The sequence below is a fragment of the Mus caroli genome, chromosome 4, assembly GCF_900094665.2.
Source record: "Mus caroli chromosome 4, CAROLI_EIJ_v1.1, whole genome shotgun sequence".
Taxonomy (NCBI): Eukaryota; Metazoa; Chordata; class Mammalia; order Rodentia; family Muridae; genus Mus; species Mus caroli.
Window position 1 is genome coordinate 117,945,118 of NC_034573.1, and position 16,544 is coordinate 117,961,661.

At 50.5% G+C, this 16,544-nt stretch overlaps 1 protein-coding gene and 1 long non-coding RNA gene across 2 annotated transcripts in view; one reads left to right on the top strand and one right to left on the bottom strand.

Annotated features, from left to right (window-relative positions):
• Positions 1 to 16,179, bottom strand: part of LOC110292507 — a 34,352-nt gene extending 18,173 nt beyond the window's left edge. Inside the window, exons 1-3 of the long non-coding RNA XR_002377724.1 lie at positions 16,148 to 16,179; positions 14,565 to 14,713; positions 7,250 to 7,260 (exon numbers count right to left, since the gene is read on the bottom strand). This is a non-coding gene — a long non-coding RNA (uncharacterized LOC110292507). The remainder of the gene's footprint in view (positions 1 to 7,249; positions 7,261 to 14,564; positions 14,714 to 16,147) is intronic.
• Csmd2 (CUB and Sushi multiple domains 2) overlaps positions 1 to 16,544 on the top strand; it is a 575,103-nt gene that overhangs the window by 171,115 nt on the left and 387,444 nt on the right. The window lies entirely within an intron of this gene.

Genomic DNA, 16,544 nt, shown 5'->3' on the forward strand with positions numbered 1-16,544 from the left:
GGCAGAGGCAGAGGCAGAGGCAGAGGCAGAGGCAGAGGCAGAGGCAGAGGCAGAGGCAGAGGCAGAGGCAGAGGCAGAGGCAGAGAGGCAGAGGCAGAGGCAGAGGCAGACTGGCTGTTTGATTCTTGCCTGTCTGAAGTTGTGAGCAAAGTCTCCTATTTCCTCTAGAAGTTGCATATTTTTATCTTATACATACATTTGAGTCTAAGACGTATTTTGAGATCATACTTTTATAAGAGTCATGGGTCAATGGGGTCACCCCCTCCCAGGGGATATGCAATTTTTCCAGTTCCACTGATAGAAACAACTACTGGGTCAAGTTGTGGCTAAGATGCAACATGACTGACTTCCTGTCAGCCCTTTTACTCCTTTTCAATCTTTGTTTGCAACTAACATAGATTGTTGAATGTCTGCCACGTGTTAGGCATGGATTCAAATGCTGAGCCTCAGCTGGAACTGGGGAAGGAGTTCCTGCTCTCATGGACGCTAAGGTCTAGATTCAGGAGACAATTTACTGAAAGATTCATAGGTACAATAGACTACTATTCAGTCCTCAGAAAAAGCAAACTTTGCCATGTGCTTGCCCACCTGTAGCACACATGGACCTGGAAGGCACTGTGTTAAGTGAAATAAACCAGGCACAGGAAGGCAGACAGTGTATGTTCTCACTAAGGTGTGGGATGGAAAAGAATTTAGAATTTAGATGCTCGACATGGCGGGCTCCAGAGGCTGGGGGCTGCAACAGATAGGTGTTGAGAGATGAGAAAAACAGAACGACAAAAATGTAACAGTAAGAATAAAGCAGGTGGGTGTTGAGGCAAGATGAGACAAGGTTAGGATCAGCAGTGGGGCACGCTGGGCTGAGATGTGGAGAGAGAGGTTTTCAAGAAGACAGCCACTGGGATGTGGCTTGGCCTTAGCTTCCTGTAGATGTGCATTTAAGGTAAAAAAAATGCTCACCCCCAGACTCTCCATGTCCAGCTTGGCTTCTCTGAAGGGTTCACTATTATGGCTGGCATGCCCTGGTTGAGCCCATGATGATCTGTCAGGAGTCCTCCATCACAGTCCCTTCTGTGTCCTGATGCTCTGGCCACTGCTCACACTGCACCTTGGCTGCAGGTGGTTTGGAATGACTTCAGCAGAACTGACTCCATCACTCATCATGCACTTGGGACATAAGGTTGTGGCTCTGCAGGAAGGAAGTACCTCAAAACAGCTCTTACTAGTGTATGGCTGCGCTGGGTTAGGTGCTTTCTTCCCAGGGTTGTAGGACAAGTCAGGCTGAATCTAGGAAACTTCTGCAGCAGCCAAGCTGAGAAGGGATGCAGACGTGAATTCAGTTAGCACACAACTGCCCGGAGAGTAGAGACCCTGGGTTTCTGACTTGAGCAAAGGGGAGCGCTGGCGCCATTCATTTCTGCAGAGGACACAGGATGAACAGGGTTGAATGAATGGAGACCATGATGAAGGGGCCACTGGGGCGCATGGTAGAGGGAAGGAGATCCAGGTAGAAATATCTAGTTCTGTGTTGTACTTAAAGGCCTTTGTCCATGAAAAAGGTGTAGGCTGCATGCCAGGCTTTGAGATCATCCACTGAGGCTGTAATGGACACCAGAGGGGAGATTAGCTACATTAGCGAGGTATCGAAATGAATGTTTTCTCTGTTCCAGGCTCCTTTCCAAAGACTCAGCCTATTAGTTAAGATGTTGGATTCCAGTGCCCAGTTCCTTGGGTTCAAATTTCAAAATTACTTCTTCTTAACAGAGTAACCTGGGGCAAGCCACATCACCTCGATTTCTGCTTTATTTATAAAATGTAGGGGTAATACGTTTACCTGTGGTGTCCTATGAGGGAAACATTACTTGTTGCAAGCATGCTACTTAGTGTGCTATCACACATGTAGTGTGTCATTGCTGTATGGCCAGTGAACGGAGGCTAGTTATATTATCTTTTTTTTTTTTAATCCTAATAAAACATAGCATCATTATCCATTTTACAGACGAGAGAATGGCCAAGAGCCATGGAATCAGATAGTGGAACCATTAGGACTTGAACACAGGACCCTGTATCTGCAGAGTCTGCCATGCAGGGGTGTCTTCCTTGTGGACAAAGCCCCCTGCATTACTGAGCTCTTGACTGACACCCCTCTACACAGAGGTCATCCAACGCTTTCCTGGGCCTCCATCACAACTGTGCTTCCTTCCAATCAGCATCAGCTCTTTTACACCGCAAGCCTGGGAACAGGGGAGCTTGCAGACAAGCTCACAGGCCTTCCCCGCAGGGGACACTGCCTTGCCTAGACCCTATGGGTGTTTTTGGCCTTTATAATCAGATCCTTCCTCTCTCAGGAATCCCTCCCTGGAATCTCCTGCCCAGGATGCCCCTGTTCCTGTCCCTGGCTATCTGATCATGAGCATTTGAGGGGAGAGATGCTCTTCTCCTAGCGTATGTGCCAAATTAGAATCTGGTGGTGCTTGTTCCCTACCTGGCCAGGGCAGAGGGAAGGAGGCTTTGAACAGAGACCGACAGGAGTCTATTAACCATGCTCAGTGTCCTGTGGTATGCTCCAGGTGTCCCATTTGGAGAAGAGAGCTAGACAGAGCTCTGGCCAAGAGAGCATAGAGGCTTGGGGCTGGAGCCAGGAGTGTAGACTTGCAGGAGGGAAGGCTATTAGCAAATAAACTGCAGACAGAAGCAGACACTGTGACAGGAGCCTGATTAAGGAATAGGCTGGCCATCCAGAGGAAAGCACCAAGAGCAGACAGAGCTAGACATGAAGCCTGGTGCTGCTTACCACCTCATCACAAAGTATCAGGCCTTTCTGGCCCTTTGTCCCCTGTGCAGTAGCATGCATGTGACATTGGGGGTTCCTCACAGGGGTTGTTTGAGGAATCCTGCTGTGCTAGTGCTGTTCTGTTTGGTCTCCCTATTCTCAGAGGGTGGAGTCCTGCAGAGGGCACACCCGACCCCGCAATGAGAGGTGAGGAAGACCGTGAGGCTGTGGACTGAATGCGCAGAGTGTGAGCCCTGTGTCCAGACACTGCAGCCGGACGGAGGCTTCCAGGACTGAGCCAAAAGTGGGCAGAAGTAGGAACTAGATGATACCAGTTTTGGATTAGGCCTTGAGTTGGATTATGGAGGCACAAAGGCAAAGGAAGAATCCCTCTGCCCCATGTGGAACTTTAGGCAATGGTGCAGCAGGTCCTAGTCATGAAACGGTTCCAGCCTGAGTAGTGTGCTCAAGGGCGGAGACAAGCGAACAGCTCGTACAGGAAGAGTTGATGGTGTTTGTGTTCCCAAGAGCCTAGGATTAGACTGTGGTGTGTGTCATGGAGGATGCAGGCTCCCTGTGTGCACTGTTAGACTGGAAGAGAATACATCTTGGTCCCAGCAAGACTAAGCTAGGCAATGGCCTGAGGACCCTGGCCTCCATCGAGAGAAATACAAAGACACTGGTTCACTGGGAGGGTGCTCTCACACCCAGGTGACCCTCCTGAAATATAAAAGTATCGCTTTTCTTTTCTGTCCAAAGTCCAGAGAGGACAAATGACTTATCTAGGGATACACAGTGAGCAAGTAGTACCCAGAGCTGTCCCTTGGGTCTTTTGCTCTTCCTCTTGCACTCCCCTCCCTTCCACCTGTCAGCCAATGTGCCTTCCCAACACATGAGGCTCTTCCAGCTGCCAAGGCCTGCCTCCCTTCAGAGGAGCTGAGGCTGCCTCAGGCCCTGGCCCAAATCAGTCCCTCCTGTCCTCCCCCACTGCCAGAACACTAACTGGCACCCCTGGCATTATGCACTCCAGTGTGTGAGGGCAATTGCTCACAGCTTCTCTCTCGCTCCCTCATATCCCTCAAACCCTGAAAGCCTGGCTCTACGCTGTCTTCCCAGGGAGGGGTGGGATGGATGGGGAAGGAAGGCTGTCTAGCTCTGAGCACCCATGGGGAGAGAGTGACAGCCAACCCCCTGGTCCCTTCCGAACGGAGCCGCCAGGCAGCCTTCCCTCTATCTCTAGCCTTGGCATTTGGCTACAGCATGGATTCGGTTTGAAAATGATGGATTCCGAGAGCAGTGAGGGCTCTCGCGTCAGACTCCTGTCTTTGTCCAAACTGTCTTGTTTCCACTGACGGTTTCTATAATAAGCAAGCAGAACACATTGGTGTGTCTGCAGCACTGGTAATATTAGCGTCATCTGCCTTTTGCACGGGGCTTCCACTTATGAGTTCTTTCGAGACTTTGTCTCGTCAAAAAACTTAAGGCCGAGGGATGTGGTTTGGGTGGTAGAGCGCTTGCCAAGCATGCAGGGAGCCCTGGGTTCAGTCCCAGGGCAGCATGGAAGCAGCAGTGTGCACCTGTGATCCCAGCAGGAGGCAGGAGGATCAGTTCAGCATCATCCTGAGAAAGAGTTAAAGGAGAACCCGAGACACCCAAGACTGTCTCAAAGATTAAAACGTTTGGTCCTCCAAAATTCCAACATCACGTCCTTGCTTGTTCCCACCATGGTCTAAGGACTCAAAGCTCTGGTGTGGACTAAGGCTGCATAGAAATACCAACCTCAGAACTGACCCACAGTAAGGATGTCAGCACCCCCACTTACAGATCCCAGGTGACTTAACACTGCCATAGTATCCTGGCTTTTATATGAAGGAGCACCATGGTGGGGTGGTGGGGTGGTGGGGTTGAGATAGCAGAGCCCCACCCCACTGCCCCCTTCTGACTCAGGAGCAGAGAAGTCCTGACTTCTCCACTGTTCTTAGCAGCCCTGATTAGAGGACAGAGCGTCTCTCTCTGCCCTCAAGATGGATGCTCTCTTTCTGCTACTGGAAATGTGTGTACACCAGTGCGTGCTCTCTCTCTCTCTCTCTCTCTCTCTCTCTCTCTCTCTCTCTCTCTCCTCAGGGTCCCTTCCTCTCTTGACCAGAGAGCTTTTGCCCCAAATTACCCTATCTGGGGTCATGGGGTCATGGGGTCATGGAGTCATGGTGTGGTGACCACTTGGAACAGCAATGGTGACCCACATCTTTACAAGGGCTCACTTTGGCCTTAACCTCAGCAATCCCCTTTCATCTTCTGCTGCAGAAAGCAGCCGACATAGTGGAGACCAAGTTCCCACCTAAAGAGGGGCGGCATGGTCACAGACCAGACCTGGACAATGATCTTCAGATCCTGTCGCCATGCTCTACAGAGCCATGGGGTGGGCTGGGATCAGCAGAGCTAGGTGGGGAGACAGCTGGGCAAGCCACGCCCTGTGGAGAGCCGCAGAGCGCAGAGCAGCTTCACAGTACACGCTGAGGCTCCTCAAACGGAAGGAAGGCACAAAGACCACACCGATCCTGGGCTGCTGTGGGACCCTTCTGAAGGACACTCCTACCTTGCTGCCATGTCCATCCTTTGGTTCATTTTTCTTGGGGTCCCAGGTCCCACCATTCCTCACTTTATCCCATGCTCCCTAAGGACTCAGACTCAAATTCTCCTGAAGCCTTACTGCCTCACCAGGCTGAGTCATTTGTGTGTAATGTGTCTGCAGAGGTTAACTTCAGAGCCCAAGTCTGGCGCACAGAGCTACTATGTAGGATGATGGCAGAGGCAACTTTCTTGTCTTCCAGATCTTCCCATGCCGGTCAGCCTTCTGAGCTCCCATCTCAGTGGACAGACCCTCTTCCTGAGTCAGAAACTGTGGCCTCTGCCTTCTGGCCCTGCCTGTCTCCTCATTATCTCTCCTCCCAGCCTGCTTCCTCCCTCATCCTGCTGCCCCTGGCCCCAGGCTCCATCCTCTCTCACCTGGACGCCACATTAATTGCCTTGCTGTGTTCACTGTTGCTCCTGACAACCCATTAACAGGGATTTCCAGTCAGCTTGACCAAGTTATCCCTCCTGGGCCTCTCTGCCCTCACACACTCCCTTTGCAGCTGGCTGATGGAAGCCCCTGCCCTTCCAGGCCTCACCCACAGGTCCCACTCTGCCTAAGGGTTGTCCTTAACCTCCACTCCACCCTAAACTGGGTTCTTTACTCATCTAATCCCCTCCTCAGGATCTTTGTATGGCTACCTTTGATTTATACGCATTGTGTGTGTGTGTGTGTGTGTGTGTGTGTGTGTGCACGCATGTGTCTGTCTGTCTATGTCTACATCTATGTCTATGCCTGTGAGTGTCAATGTGTGTGCTTCTATACATGCACACATTGTGGTGTCAAAGGTCTGAGTCAGGTGTTTTGCTCTATAACTCTATTTTTGCAGAAAAGGTAATCTAATGCCACAAACCTGGAACTCACAGATTTGGCAAAACTAGCTGTCAGCAAGATCTGGGCATCCACCTGTCTCCAGTTTAGCAATTCTAGGATTACTGGTCCACATACACCCAGTTTTTTGTTTTGTTTTGTTTTGTTTTGTTTTGTTTTGTTTACGTGGATACTGGGGTCAGAAACTAAGATCCCCACACTTGCATGGCAAGCACTTTAGCAACAGTGCTATCTCCCAGCAGCCCTGCTTCGCTGTATGGTGACAGTGTACTGTTGTCACTTACTGGCCATTTGTCCTTTTTCATGGGGCTGACAATTCCAGGAGGCTTGGGATCTGTCTCCTTCTGGTCTTCATTGTGCCCCTAGCACCTATCCTAAGATGTAGACTTGGCTCAGGCCAGAAATAGATGATAAACAAATGAAAACCAGCAGCAGGAGGAGGAGGTGAGCAGGCAGGTGAATGCATGCAGCCCGGGCCCTCACCCCATACAAGCACCAGATGAGAAAGTTAGCAAGTCTTGTGGAAGTGATAATCAGTCCTGAGCAAGCCTTCCCTGGTGCCCAAATGGGAATGGAGATCTCAGATGACTGGAGCGGTGACTACAGACAGCTGCTAAGAGGCCACCAAGAGCTTCCAGGGCTTCCTGGGCAGCCAGAGGGGGAGCAGAACAGCGAGGGCGAGGGCATAGGGCCTGCAAATGTCTGTGGGCGGTGGCTGAGAGCAGCTGGAGCCAAGGCTGTATTACTCCTGAGGATAAGGCTCACAGAAAGGTGGGTGGTGATGCAGAGATCTGGTGCTGAGCCCGGCAGCCTGGAGTCAGGGATGAACCACTTAAGGCAGAGGCTACAGAAGGTTTGGAGCAGAAAAGTGAACACTCATTCAGGCCTGTTGGCTATGACGTGTTCAGACTACAGTGGGCCCAGGCCTCTTCTACACCATACGCTCCTGCTTCCTTACTTTGCCTAACAAAGTTTGTCAGAGTCCCCAGAGATTGTCTCCTGTCCCCCTCCACCCCCCCATGACCTATCCACACTCCTGGATGATCTCCTAGGGCGTTTCTTTCCTTTGCCCATTTGGGTCAGCCTTCTCACCTTTTGGTTCATAAATGAACTTTGCCTCTATCGTAACCTGGCCTTTACAAATGCCAAACTCTGCCTGGAGAAGCTCCCCTCCAACCCCTTCCCTTCAGACCTTAAGTCCAGTATCGCTTTCTCAAAGGGCCTAGTCCAAATGCTACGTCTCCATTCTCTTCCATGTCTTCATCCTCAATAAGAGAGCTGACGAGGGTACCTTTGTGTTTATGTATTGGGCTTTCTGGAAGCTTCCAGAAAGCATAGGCTTAGCACCAGGGTCTAGCATCTGGTGTGCAGTAAATGTCATACATGAACACAGGGATGATGGAGCCAAGGCAATGGCTGAGTGGACAGAGGTAAGAAAGAACAAAGTAGCTCTCATGAATTGAGCACCTACTGTGTGCAAGGCCCTATGGTCAGTCCTTTCTTAGCCAGCTTGGGCATGCATTCACAAGCTTTTCTCTGTCTGTCCAGAAAGTTGGAAGACCATATATCCCCCTATACACTGCCTCGGTTTCTCTTCACCCAGCTCCAGGCCCCAGCAAGGACAGATCCTGTGGCCTCTAGGCCTCAGTTTATCTATTCTAAGAGAGGGATTTGCTCTGATCTCATCTCTGAAGACCCATGTCAGATGTGACCGTCTGTCTCTGTGATTTACTTCCAAGGTAGTTTTATGACGTCATCTCAAGACCAACCAGGTCCTTCCCAGGAGTCCTACCCTCTAGATCATCCTGGGGCCTGGCTGCTCACCCTCCTTTTCACGACCAGTAAAGGGAACATAGTGATGGTCACACACTCCATCTGCCAACCTGCTTGTGAGAAGCACGCAGGTTTGGAAAGAGACACAGTACCCAGACACAAGCAGACATGCATCTCAGCGACTCCAAGGAATGGGAGCCTTTAGAAATCACTGCTGGATTCCGAGCATTGCTCGCAACTGAAGCTCAGAGAGGTGAAGGAAGTTGTCCAAGGCTGTACAACTAGTTTGTGGCAGCACTGGGCTTTGGACCCTGGCAGATGGTTTCCAGGGTCCCTGTTAGCACATGCGTCTTAAGTCTGAGATATGCAATACAGCCAATCAAGATATACAGGAGTGTAAGAGTTACACTTCTACACACACACATTCTCATGCTTTCCCAGGGAAGCTAATATATGCCTCTGGCCCTCTTCCTATTTCTATCCCTGGGGTATATTTAGTACCTGACTCCCCAAGCCGCCTCAAAGCCTTGCACAGAACTGGAAAGAGTCTCTGCTCAGCTCAATTAGATCTACTCCTGCAGTCTTTCTATGACCCTGCTGGAACCGAGGCCTGATCAGGTCTGCCCTTGCAGTTCCTCTGGATACTGTGTGACCTGCATCAGGTGAGGAGAGTGTCTGTTTCTCAGTAGTCCAGACTCTCACGGCTGCAAGTGAATTGCCTCCTTTATCTCTGTCCCATTAACTCCAACGTGCCATGGTGCCCATGGGAGGAAAACACTGAGACTTGCTGATTCTGCACTGGGTGCCAAATACAGTAAGAACAGACCTTGGCGATGAAGGGGATCTAAGTCCAGCCTGGCATAGCCAGCCTTACCTATCACCAGCTGGGCACAGAGTGGGGATACAGGGAGTCAGCAAAGAATTGAGAAGGGGCAGAGGAGGCCAGCATGAGAGGAGAGAACAGGTTAGCACCAGAGTGACGGAAAATACAGGCAGAGATGAGAGCTTCTAAAGGAAGTGTATTTGTGACGTGGCAGGTGGGTGACGTGGAAGGTGTGTGGCTGCTCTTGCACCCGGTTCTACCACTTCCTGGCTGTGTGATATCGGGCAAGTAGCTTGAATCTCTGTGTGTGGACTCCTCTTCTGTAGACAGAGATGCTGACTTGACTTTCAGGGTTGTTGAGGGTGGGAGGGTGGCCTTAATGAGGTGGCCTTGCAGAGTCTCGTTAATGCAATGCCTGGTGTATCATGAGCATGCTTATCGCTGTCAGTGAAGATGATGGAGTCTCAGAAGAAATGAAGATGGTGTTAGGGGAAAGACTGGGACCACAGGAGTGAAGCTGGGACTTAAGGATGCCAAAAGCAAGGGTAGAATCAAGGGGACCCAGGGAAAAGGCTGAGGATTCAAGGGAACTTGGAGGCAAAGCTGGGACTTAATGGATCCCAGAAGGGAGGCTGGGACTTAAGGATACCCAACGGTAAGACTGGAACTCAAGAATCCCAGAGACAAGGCTGGGGACTTTAGGGACCCAAAAGGAAAGATGGACTCTTGTGTATCTTTGCATCATTCCAGCTCTGAGCACCTACAAATTCTCCAGCACTGTCCCATATGTCCTACCATTTGCCATGTTTATTGACCACAGGATCTAGGAAAATCTAAAACAAAGAAAACAAAGGGGCATTCAGAGGACCTTATAGATAGATGCATGGGCCCTATAGGACCATGCCAAGAGGTCATTCACAGGTCAGCTATAGATGCATGGATCGTGCCAAGAGTCATGCACAGGTCACCGAAGGATTTTTAGTGTCCTTGTAAGGATGAGAGCATTCAAAGCTGTCTGGTGTTACATCCCAGCGGAGCAAAAGGCCTCAGCTCAAGTGCAGGACTCCACAATGGACCCCTAGCCTGATGCTGGGCCAGTGGAGCCCATAATTAGGAGCAAGGAAACCAGGTTCCCTCAGTTCCTGCTCCAAGCTATGTTGCCTGCCTCTGTTGCTTCTGCATTGGGTCAGGCCTCCTCTGAATGCCCTGGGTGAGATGATGTTCCAGACAGGCAGAGGAGCCTCAACTCTAACAAGATCACAAAAGCCAAATTGGAGCAAGGTGAAGAGGCCACACCCCTAAGATGCACTTTATAGTTAAAGTGCACTCAAGCCAGGCATCCCTAGGTAGGCCCTGAGATTCTCCTACATCAGGGTATTCCAAGATTCATTTTGACCAAGGGATCCTGTCTTCAGTACCAGCTTCCAGCCAAGGCCTTACTGAATGCAGTGACACTCATCTTCCCTCTCACCCTCCTTCCTATCCCCTCCTTTCCTCCCTCCCTCCCTTCTTTCTTTCCTCCATCCCTTCCTCCTTTCCTCCCTTTCTCCTCCCTTCCTTCTTCTGTCTTTCCCTCCCTCCCTTCCTTGCTTCTTTCTTCCCTCCTTCCCTCCCTCTCTCCCTTCCTCCCTTCCTTTCTTCCTTCTTCTCCATCCCTCCCTGGCATGCTTCCTTAAGCTTCCCATCCCCCGACTGTCCTCACTTTGTGGTCCATCAGCCTCTGTCTGGATTCTTGTCATCATTACCATATCTCCAGTCATCTCCTGCCCCTGTGCTCAACTCCACACTCATCCCAGAACTGGCCAAGCATCTTCCTGGGTCTTGGTGTGGCAAATGGAATCCTGAAGCCCCTGAATCCTGAGATTCTGGGCAGTCTGAATTAGTGTAGTCCTCTCCAAAGAGACAGTGACCCTGGTCCCATGACTCAGTGCCAGAGACCCCAGAAGCACCAGCAATTTGTTGCTTTTGAACAAGCAGAGAAATGAAACGTGTGAGGATATAACTTTTATCTTAAAACCAGGTGCCCAGTGCGTTTGGGTGTCAGAATTGATCTCCAGTGGCATTTGTGGAGCTGCTGGGGTGAGTGTGTTAGGTCAAACATCATCATTAGCCAGGCTTGGGGGCTGTAGAGGTGGCGGTGGGGGGGGGGGGGGGGGGGGGAGGGGGTGAAGAGCTCAGATTGAATCTCTTCCTATCTAGATGTCATCAGAGCTCAAATCCAGCTTAGCACACTCAGAACCATCGCCAGGAACACCGAGAGTGTCCATACGTGTGATGGAACAGGCCATGCTGCCCATAAACCCGTGGCCCACTGGGAAGGGGAAGCAGTCACTTGCAGAACACATGTGTATTGTCTCCATATGTAGAGTTGTCTGTATTTAGAGCAAACCACATCTTGGTTGCCTGAAATTTATCATGGAAGGAATCTGGGCAGCCAGACTTTGTGTGGGATTCCCTGACTTATGCAGCATTTGTATGCGTTTGTGTGTGTGTGTGTGTGTGTGTGTGTGTGTGTGTACATGCTTGTGTGAACATTTGGGAAGAGAGTGGCTTCTATTTCACATCCCTAGATATTGAGATGGGTGCATCCATTTACTTAAAATGCACTTGCTGCGCAGTGACTGCTGAGCAGGTCGTGTGAGTCCAAGGGATAGAGCTGTGAATCAAACAAAGTCTGTGTCAACTCTGATTCGGGAGAAAGTCAATACATAAACAGATGCATCTGCCCCGGGCCTTGTGATTATGTGTACCATGGAGAACCAAGCCCACTAAGGAATACACAGAAAGATTGACACTAGTCCTGATGTACAGGACCCTAAAGCCACCAGTGTCCCTTGGTATGGACTCTGAGCAGATTGCAGAACATATGAAGGGTGTCCCAGGAGCCATCACGTTTGTCAAGCATGTCTGGGTGTGACAGTTCAGAAACCAGGCCTTCTCTGACTATGTATGTCCTCATACTGCTGACTTACACAGAGCGCCCCACCCCCTCTTGTCTCTGCACCCAGCCTATACTGGCTTCTGCAGGGCATGTTAGACTTTTCTGGCTCTGAGCAGGTGAGCAGAGCTCCAGCAATGAAGAGTACCCAGACTGGTCCAGCAGAGCTGGGCCCACCCAACTCCCTCCTTGGACATCATGTGTGGCTCACATTGGTGGCACCATCTAAGGTGCCTTTGTCCTTTACCTTATGAGACACTGAAAGGTAAGGAGAGAAGGTTCATTTAAATAAGCCAGAGTGGCTGGAACTAAGGGTGTGCGCATTCTAGGTGATGTCTGGGAGAAGCATCGGGAACCCAGTGACTTTGCCCTGCAGCCTAGGAGTCAAATTCTGAGACAGTCCCCCTGGTTCCTTCTGGTCCTCCAGGTCACTCTCATACTTCCGCTGACATTTTCCTCAGGGCTGCCATGTGCCCAGCCTGTGCTGTAATGGGCAGTGCTCAGCTCTTGATCTTGACATACTGGTCTCATGGAGGAGAGAGACATGCCAGAAAAATCTTCCCTGCCACTGATAAGCTTCCAGACAACAGAACGTCCACTTAAGTGTTTCTAGGTCTCCGTTGTCTCCTCTGGGAAATGGAGATAGTCATCTCAGACTTCTGCAATGTTTGCATGGGTTCCCATATGTAGGGCATTTAGTGTGTGCAATGCAGCTACTTCCTTGGGTATGGGCAGTCTGGCCGGCTTATATCTGTGCCCCTGTCGTTCAGCATGGTGTCTGCTTTTAGAAGCAGGCTCAGAAGAAAGGCAGGGTAAGCAAACAGCAGGAGGAATCTCCTCTGCTAGTGGGGACCTCAGTTTCGGGTACCATGTGAGATTTGTGCAGGCCCACACAACACACAGGCAGCTCCTGGAGGCTGCTATAAAGCTGCTGCCAACACCTGGCCTGTGAGCTTCTACATTGTGTCTTTGAGCCTTTGATATACGGAGGATGTTTGCCAAGGGAGAAAAATGTTATTGGACATTTTTTTGGTGGTTGTAAAGATTACTTCTTGATGAAAACATACACAAAGAAAGACTTACAAGCTGCCCTTAAAGTAGGCAAATGAATGATGTGTGTTTACAGGATCCCAGCTATTGCTCAGGGCTGTCAGCTCTGTGGACTCTGGCTGGACTGGAGGAAAAGAAGCCACAGCCACAGCCCAAGCTGAGGGCAGCCTGCGCTAAAGCTAGGGAGTCCGGTAGTGTCAGTGCCTTCCTGCTCTGTCTTCTGGGTTTATCTTCGTTTGTCCTCTGAGGTCTGATCTGGTCCATGTCCCCTCCCCAAACTGGAGTGAGTCCCACCCCTTGAGCATGGGGGAGGCCCCTCCCTTGTGAGCCCTGACATGTACGTGGTTGTCTCCTTAAGGCCCGTTTCCTGCATTCCCTGAATATAAGAGTCCAGAGAGAAGAACACTGTCTCCAGGCAGCTACGTGTTCTTCATGCCTGTAATAGTTCATCCTCCTCATCTTCTTGATGGGGCTCGGGACCACTCAGAAACACACCTGTAGGTGTGTTTGTGAAGTTGCTTCCAGGAAGGTTGAACTGAGGAGGGGGGGGGAACCCGTGGGAATGTGGGAAGCACCATCCAATAGACTGGGTCCCCAGCCAGCAAACTCCAACATTCCCTGGTTTACTTCTGATCTGCCAACATGGAAGGAGCCCTGGCCACATGATGCTGCAGCCAGGAGTTCTGCCATGCTCCCCTAAACCATGGGCAGAAATAAGTCCTTCAAGCTGCTTAATGTCAGGTCTTTAGTTACAGGGATGAGAAGAGCTAAACTACAGCGGCCCCCACCGTTCTCCAGCTCCACCGTAGGAGCCTTGTTACCCAAGTCCTGCCAAGCCTGAAACCGTATCTACATAGATGGGTGAATAACAAGGGGCAGAAATCTCTCCATGCTATTTTTGACCCCAATCTCCTTGCAAGGATCTTGCTTGACCCCTTCCGTGGAAAGAGACGTTCCCCTCTTTTACTTCTAATTAATGAATACCTTGGGGGCCATTCCTGTCAACCCACTGCCTTCTAAGGCAGATAATAAATGCTGGATTCCGGTCTGGCTGATCCTGGTGTCTGGTTGGGGAGGGGTTAAAGGCAAACAGAGTGCAGGACATAATGGGTGGCTGGGAACTGGGATGTTAAGTGTCATGGGACAAGACGGTAGTCCTCCGATGCTCATGTGACACTGTTGGTTTGCTCTTGCCTCTGAAACAAATCGTTCTGGTGGCTGAGGTCAACACAAATGTATTCTCTTTCAGTTTGAGGCCAGAGTCCAAGGTCAGCCTTACCAGAATAACTAAGGTCAAGTTATGGGCGGGGCTGGTTCCTTCTAGATGCTCTGGGGGAGAATACGCTTGGTGCCCTTTCTGCTTCTTGGATGGCTGCATTCCTTGGATTGTGGGACTCCCCCAGTAATTCAAACCAGATCCTTAGGCCACGCCTCCAACCATTGACTAATTGTCTAATTAGCCTGCTCCTTCTCCCAGGAATCCAAGTAGCCCATCTGGATAAACCCAGGGCACCCTATCCACCTCAAATCCCTCAGTCACAGCTGCAGGGCTTCTTAGCACGGACCTCTTTCCTTGGTCTGTGAACTGGGATGTGGATAGACACAACTAGGTGGAGTTATTATGAAGCTCGACAGAGTATGAAATGGAAAACTATGAATAAATAGCAGTTAAATAAAGGCATCCCTGTGCATCCTGGTAGCATGGGCTACTTAGCACTGTGCTGAGAGGCGGGGCCGACCTCACCTTGACTCCCGTGGAGCAGAGCTGGGCCTCATCCAACCCATGAGGAGTTCCTTGCCGCTTCTTCTCCATCCACCTTCCAACCAGGTCAGCCCCTGCTTAGCTTCCAGGATTGGTGAATTCACTTTCCAGCCCTGTCAGTTCACACAGCCCTGAGTGCAGCCCAGAGGCTCCATCGAATCCCTACAGATCAGATTGCTTCTTCCCCACCACACACACACACACACACACACACACACACACACACACACCCTGTGCCTGGCTATGGGTCACCAAATGTAAGTGTAGTTTTGGGAAATATAGCTATCGGTCCCCTCCCAAGCAGTGACCTTGAAAGACAAGTCTTAGGGCATGTATATGATTGGAATGTGGACATAAATACTTTCTTCCTTTACAGGAAGAAGCATCAGGCATCCAGTCAGATGCATGGCCTCTCCCCGCATCCCACAGTCCAACTGTTCTTTGCCTCCACACACCATGTAGGGCTAGAGCATGTCCCCAAACCCCAGGGTGGAGGCTGGGGTCCTAGGAAGTATACTCCCTTCCTTATGTCTCAGAATAAGTGCCAGTTACCCAGCTGAGGGTGGGGCCTGCTCTACCTTCCCAAGAGTTCAGAGTACAGCTCTCCTCTATGCTGAGCCCCAGAGAATTAGGCCAGCCTACCTTTTCAGTGAGTCCTGGAACTGCCTGGACGCTCTGCTCACACACACACACACACACACACACACACACACACACTCACTCACACACACACACACACTCACTCACACATACACACACATTTACACACACATACACATACTCACACACACATACACACACACATATACACACACATACACACACATATACACACAAACACACACACACAGGGTGAGGAAGGAGAATCATAATGACCCAGCTTTACACAAACCCTGACTCTGGGGCATCAGGAGGGAGGCTCAAGCCTGGCTCCAACCATCCTCCCATCTGTAAACATTTGAGAGGTAGGAGGAAGATGGGCCGTGAGCGTTCATTTCCATGAGGCCACTTCTGCCCATCCTGGGGACTCAAGGTCACTGCTAACTTGGCCCAAGTGAGGCCTCCAGGGAGGACAAAGGCTGGGGTAGATCTGCCACTGCGTGTTAAACACTAGGCCCAAGCCACTTTTCTCTCCAGGAGGTATCCTTGGCCATGGTCCTCCTCAGTGCCAGCCACTTCAGAACCGTTGCCTCAGACACCACAGGCTGCAGCAGTGACAAAGATAATGTCTCTGATAATGATCATGGCGCTCTTTCGTGGAGTGTTTAAGGTGTTTAAGCACTGCGTAAAGCTCCTCACACACATTATCTGAGTTAATCTTCCCACTAGTTACATCATAACCAGCCTGACTTCACTCCTGAAGAAACTGAGGCTGGGGAATAGAATGATGTAAGGATGGCCAACCCCAGAGGGCTCTGGTGAACAGCATGCATTTTAAAGTTACACAGACCTATGTCTTACAGTTACACAGACCCGTATCTCACAGCTACACAGACCTGTGTCCTACAGTTACACAGACCTGTGTCTTACAGTTACATAGACCTGTGTCCTACAGTTACACAGACCTGTGTCTTACAGTTACATAGACCTGTATCTCACAGTTTCACAGACCTGTATCTCAGTTACACAGACCTGTGTCCTACAGTTACACAGACCTGTGTCCTACAGTTACACAGACCTGTGTCTCACAGTTTCACAGACCTGTATCACAGTTTCACAGACCTGTATTATACTCCAGAGTTCGCCACGTATTTGCAGTGACTTGATCCCAAGTCTCAGGACATTGGGAAAGGGAATTTGGGGCACATTGAGCAATTGGGGTCTCCTCAGTCACACAAAGTCTGAATCGACTAGGAGAGTGCCTGAGAAGCTGCTTCCTTCCTTCCTTCCTTCCTTCCTTCCTTCCTTCCTTCCCTCCCTCTTTCCCTCCCTCCCTCCTTCCTTCCTTCCCTCCTTCCCTCC